We start from the raw sequence: 6,013 nt of genomic DNA, 5'->3' as shown, positions 1-6,013 counted from the left end.
TGACACAAGTCATTTTTCCAACAATTGTTTACAGACAGATTATTTCACTTATGATTCACTGTATCACAATTCCAGTGGGTCAGAAGATTACATAAACTAAGTTGACTGTGCCTTTAAACAGCTTGGAAAATTCCAGAAAATTATGTCATGGCTTTAGAAGCTTCTGAAAGGCATATTGACATAATTTGAGACAATTGGAGGTGTATCTGTGGATGTATTTCAAGGCCTACCTTCAAACTCAGTGCCTTTTTGCTTGACATCATGGGATGTCAAAAGAAATCAGCCAAGACCTCAGAAAACAATTGTAGACCTCCACAAGTCTGGTTCATCCTTGGGAGCAATTTCCAAATGCTTGAAGGTACCACCATCTGTACAAACAATAGTACGCAGGTATAAACACCATGGGACCACGCAGCCGTCATACCGCTCAGGAAGGAGACGCCTTCTGTCTCCTAGAGATGAACGTACTTTGGAATGAAAAGTGCAAATCAATCCCAGAACAACAGCAAAATACCTAGTGAAGATGCTGGAGGAAACCGGTACAAAAGTATCTATATCTACAGAAAACGAGTCCTATATCGACATAACCTGAAAGGCCACTCAGCAATTAAGAAGTCACTGCTCCAAAACCGCCATAAAAAAGCCAGACTACGGTATGCAACTGCACATGGGGACAAAGATCGTACTTTTTGGAGAAATGTTCTCTGGTCTGATTAAACAAAAATAGAACTGTTTGGCCATAATGACCATCGTTATGTTTGGAGGACAAAGGGGGAGGCTTGCAAGCAGAAGAACACCATCCCAACCGTGAAGCACGAGGGTGGCAGCATCATGTTGTGGGGGTGCTTTTCTGCAGGAGGGACAGGTGCACTTCACAAAATAGATGGCTTCATGAGGGAGGAAAATTATGTGGATATATTGAAGCAACATCTCAAGACATCAGTCAGGAAGTTAAAGCTTGGTCGCAAATGGGTCTTCCAAATGGACAATGACCCCAAGCATTCTTACAAAGTTGTGGCAAAATGGCTTAAGGACAACAAAGTCAAGGTATTGGAGTGGCCATCACAAAGTCCTGACCTCAATCCCATAGAACATTTGTAGGCAGAACTAAAAAAGCATGTGAGAACAAGGAGGCCTACAAACCTGACTCAGTTACACCATCTCTGTCAGGAGGAATGGGCCAGAATGTTGATTTGTTTTATACCTTGCTTATCATGTGAGTTGTTACTGCATTATCCATGACGGATATAAAAGGAGAACACTCACTTCCTCAACCTCGCTGCCATCTATTCATACATGTATATCTATTGATCAATTACTCTGACCCGGTAGTTTTAAATATACATTTACAAATCAACCATGCTTTTCTGTTTTTACTGTCTGTCTATTGCTCTCTTCTGGTTTTTATGTCTTGAATCCCGCTGCTTGTGGTTCTGTCCACCAGGTGTCACTGTCTCATTACCTGGCAGTCGAAGGTACTCTCACTGTCTCTCATGTCCGCTGTAGAGCCTCCCGCCCCCAGCCAGCAGGTAACGCTGTAAAATCACTGTGTACACACACACCTACTACATACACAATGAATGGAGCTCGCTCTAACCACAGCCAACAGAAAAGGATTGGAGGACTTAACAGCTCTGGATGAAGTGGTCAAGTTGCAATTACCACACCACACACACTTCTGACTTTCCCATGAATAAGGTACTCCTGCTCAGTATGAATCAATAGGATCAAACACATCACTCTTCCACTTTGATACAGGCTTTAATAAAAATAAATAGCTACATATTTTCCCTTTGAAAGAGTGGTGCTTTTCAGTCACACTCAGTGTTATAGTTTAAGCTAGTTGCAACTTACATTCTGTCATTAGTTCCATATAATAACATGAAACAGTAACATGCACATGAAGAAGTCGGGTTTAATGTTGTGGTATTCAAGGTCACACTTGAACCACTGAGGAACTGATCCAAATTCCATTCTCTATGCGTTGGTCATGACCTGCTGTGTGTGTCTGTGTGCGGCCTGAGATACGTGGGCCGCTGGGGCTTGGAGAGGGGAGAGGAGACCTCAACTCCTACCCAGTCACTTCAGCACAGCACAGCACAGCAAGTAGTGGCTGATTAGGAATGTGGAGTTAGGAAATTGTTGCACAAATGGCATGTGAAATCATGTGCGTTACTCTGCACCTCATTACCAGTGGTGCTGTTGTTATAACCCAAAACACGCATGTGGTATTCTTGTGGTGTGTGTACATCTGTTGGGTGTTGATTCAGTCTAGAGAAGCGCAAAGGCAGCCACTACATGTTATAAAATTGAGATTCAAATAGTGGGCCATTAAAAAAAAATAAATAAAAAAAAAAATTCAACTTGTTTCATGCGGTCTGTGGTACGGAATGTAACAGTACAGTACATCTATGCAATTGTTGTCTGATCCAAAGTCAGTCCATTAAGCTCAGCGCTCTGTTGCTCATATTTAACATGTCTCTCCTACATGACCCAACATGTTACTTACTTTGGCCCGGTATCTAAAGCCAAAGCCAGATCATTTCAGAGGAACCGTACATTATGTAGTGTAGAGCAGATCAGCACACGCTGACCGTCCGTTCCGGCCGGCCCAGCAGACAGGCGGGTCTCCTCTCCTGCCTGCCTGCATATGAACGGAGCGAGTCACCTCCCCTGCTCAACTCACCTCATTAACATTCCTTCGTGGGACAGCAGGGACGCGTTGTGAGGCCAACACAGACATGTCTGGCCTCCAGCAAAGCTCTCTCAGTAAACACAGACCCTGGATGATGAGCTGTGAGTGGCCAGGTTCGAGCTGCTGTGACGGGCTAGGGCTTGGCACTCGCAGGGTTCAGGCAGGCCCTATTTGCCGGCCCTGGCCGAAGGCAGCTCGGGGAAGCAGACTAAGCTCCCATATCTGATGGCAGCCTGTCATTTAACCTAGAGACATTTTTCTGTCCTCTAAGACTTGTTTGCTAATGCAGCACTTTTTCTTAGAAAAGAAAGTGGTTCTTTGAGTAAAAAAAGGTGCTACAGATGTGGTTAAATATATTGGCACCCATGCACTTTTCTTAAATAATTCCGTATTTCTTCTCAAATAAGTTGACATTTAAAAAAAAAATGCTTATTGGATTTTCAACATTGCAGAACCAATTTTATTTTTGCAAACTTAAGTTTACTATTTTCATTAAGAAAATGAAGACAAATGAAGAAAATTATTGGCACCCCAGAGCTTAGTAGTTGCTCGCACAGCCTTTGGCCAAGATAACTTCAGACAAATGTTTCTTGTAGCCATCAACGAGCTTGCTGCACCTTTCTACTGACAATTTGGCCCCCTCTAATTCTTTAATTTTTCAGGGGTGCCCTTCACCAACTGCTGTTTTCAGATCTCGCCATAGGTTATGGACGTGATTCAGATATGGACTCCTCGCTGACAACTCCAGAACAGTCCAGCATCTTTTGATGTGTGTCCTGGGTGCTTTTTGATATGCATTTAGGGTTGTTGTCCTGCTGGAAGACCCACAACCTTCATGGAGACCCCATTTTTGGAAACTGGGTTGAATATTGCACTCCTCCAAAACACATTGATAATCTGCTGATTTCATTTCACTTGCACACGTTCAAGGCCATCAGTGCCAGAGGCAGAAAAGCAACCCCACAGCATTATCAATCCCCCATCTCTGATTGTAGGGACATGCTTCATTTATACTGGTAAGTATGTCAGTCAAGGTATGACAGAAATTGGTGCCTGAGAAGTCAAGGTGAACACATTAACTTTCTTGAATTACAAAGAGAATTTACAACCCCTTCGCGGATCTCCAACCACAGACCAAAAATATGCAGAGTGACTGTTCGCACTGTAAGAGGAGATATATTAACTGGCCAAAGGAAGTGACATGCGGTGGTGGCTGGCTCAACCATGTCGTCATCTAGGCCAGGGCAGACATCTGATGTAGCCGGCGGGCACAGGCACAGTCTCTCCCCTTCCCCTGTCCCCATCCCCCTGTCCAAAATTAGCCTGGACCATGAGCCTGGCCCAGAATAGGAGGCGGGTGGCATGGTGGCACGGCGCTAAGCCCTCCGGGTCCACAGCTGGAGCGCTCTAGACAAGGGGCCCATGGGGGCCTGCTGGCCCATCACCTGCTTCCTGTAAAGCAATTTGTTATAGAGTTGTCACTGTAAAATCTACAGCCTGTCCTGGAGGTAAAGAAAGACAGGGTCACATGTAATGAGGATACCGCTGCCTCAGTCTGGCTGTGATGTAACCGAAGGGAAGGACACACACTTTGGGCTTTGCATGTAGCTGTGGGTAGACTATGTGTGTCTTTGTATGTACAGTAAGGCACATGTGCGCTGTGTTTAAGAATAAAAAAGATTTGCGAGTACAACCAAGATCTATCATGTCATATAATTAGGCAAACAATAATTTCATGAGGTTTCTGAATCACCCCCCCGCCCCCCTCGCTCCCAGGAGAGACACACACATACCAGCACCACCTCCACTGTCTGTGTGCTGGTATTTTTAGGCAGCTGCTGTATTGTTTTTGACCTTTACTTAGGTGTGTGACTAATGCTTCTGGATTTGTGCTGATTAATATGACCCCACACACTCACACATGCTCCCATTGTCCAGCGGCCTCTTCCCTAGCTGCGCAAAGCCCAGGCACACAGCACCTAGCAACTACAACTGAACCGTGGTAAGTACAAGGCCAGGAGTGTCCTTGAACATAGCTCTTTGTTTCCACATTAACCAGATGAGCTGCTGAACACTATCTGCCCAGAGTCTTGTCTGTAATGAGGGCAGGATGCCAATACACTTCCATTGAATAAAAAGATACTGTGAACTTGAACTGTGATGTTGAGTATTAAGTCGCCCACTGGGTGTTTGTTTGACAGGTAAGTGGCCATAAGTCAGGAGAAGTGGATGGATCTGACCTCAAGGTCAGGGTGAGTTATGCATGACCAGACCTCTCAAAGTGGAGCAGGCAGGCCAGCAGCAGCACAGCTTCTGCTCTTCTTCTATATGCAGACCCAGGACATAACTTTACCTGGCCTTAAGGTCAACTTCTCTTGTTCTTCCCCCGAACCTATAGGATCTCCTACCGTCAAACAATAATAGCTCTTCAAATATAGACACGTCTACATGAACGTTTTGACCAAGGTCCATTGTCAAGGGGATTCAAGATTGCCATGCTTCAAAGGAAAACATTTACTACGGCATCACAATTGATATGCTAGTCCACAAGATGTTTGTTCTAAAGTATAGAGGTTATAGGTGAGGTTCATTTAAGGTTTAGGGTAAGCGATAGAGCGTTTAGAATCATATATTTGAAAGACCTTGTACTTCCGTCCTTTGCAGTGTGGCCAGATAGTGGCAACCATTTGTTCTTAACGGCATCCAGCTGAGATCCAATGGCAGGCCAGGCCAGACGTGCTGAAACAGCCAACCAACCTCTGGGACAGATTATGAGGTATTTCAGTCTATCACTATGGAGATACCAAGTTCCTGGTTAATGATGTGTCAAAGCATGAAAGCTTGACCTCTCATAGTTGAAGGTGCCCCAAGCGAAACTTTCTCCAGCGCTTGCTGGGCTGACACAATGAAACTCCAGTCACATACCTGTTTAACTCCCACATCATAGCTTACAATGCTATGTACGAAACATAACATCTAGATAAGGAAAGTTGACGTCATCTCAAGAACATCAGTAGATGTGATTTATGGGTGTTGTCCACCTCATTGGAAAGCTCACAGCCACCCTTTTCGCTATGTCTATGCTCTTGCATGTGCACTCACTGTTGTACAATACGGTTTCAATAACGTTCTGTTTGTTCTCTCGTCTCTGTTTGATTGGTCATTTCACAGATACATCTGATAGGCCTAAGCAGTGTGCCAATGTGCAAAGTTATCTCCTAAAATAAACTACAGATTGTGTGGTCCCAGCTGTGTGGTCCTCATAGTAAATTGTTTTTTTATGGGCTTAACACAACACCACCATTTGCATGTAAGCAG

This window comes from Oncorhynchus mykiss, chromosome 7 (assembly GCF_013265735.2).
Source record: "Oncorhynchus mykiss isolate Arlee chromosome 7, USDA_OmykA_1.1, whole genome shotgun sequence".
NCBI classification, from domain to species: domain Eukaryota; kingdom Metazoa; phylum Chordata; class Actinopteri; order Salmoniformes; family Salmonidae; genus Oncorhynchus; species Oncorhynchus mykiss.
The sequence above is the reverse complement of the archived record's forward strand: the minus strand, read 5'-3'. Positions refer to the sequence as shown.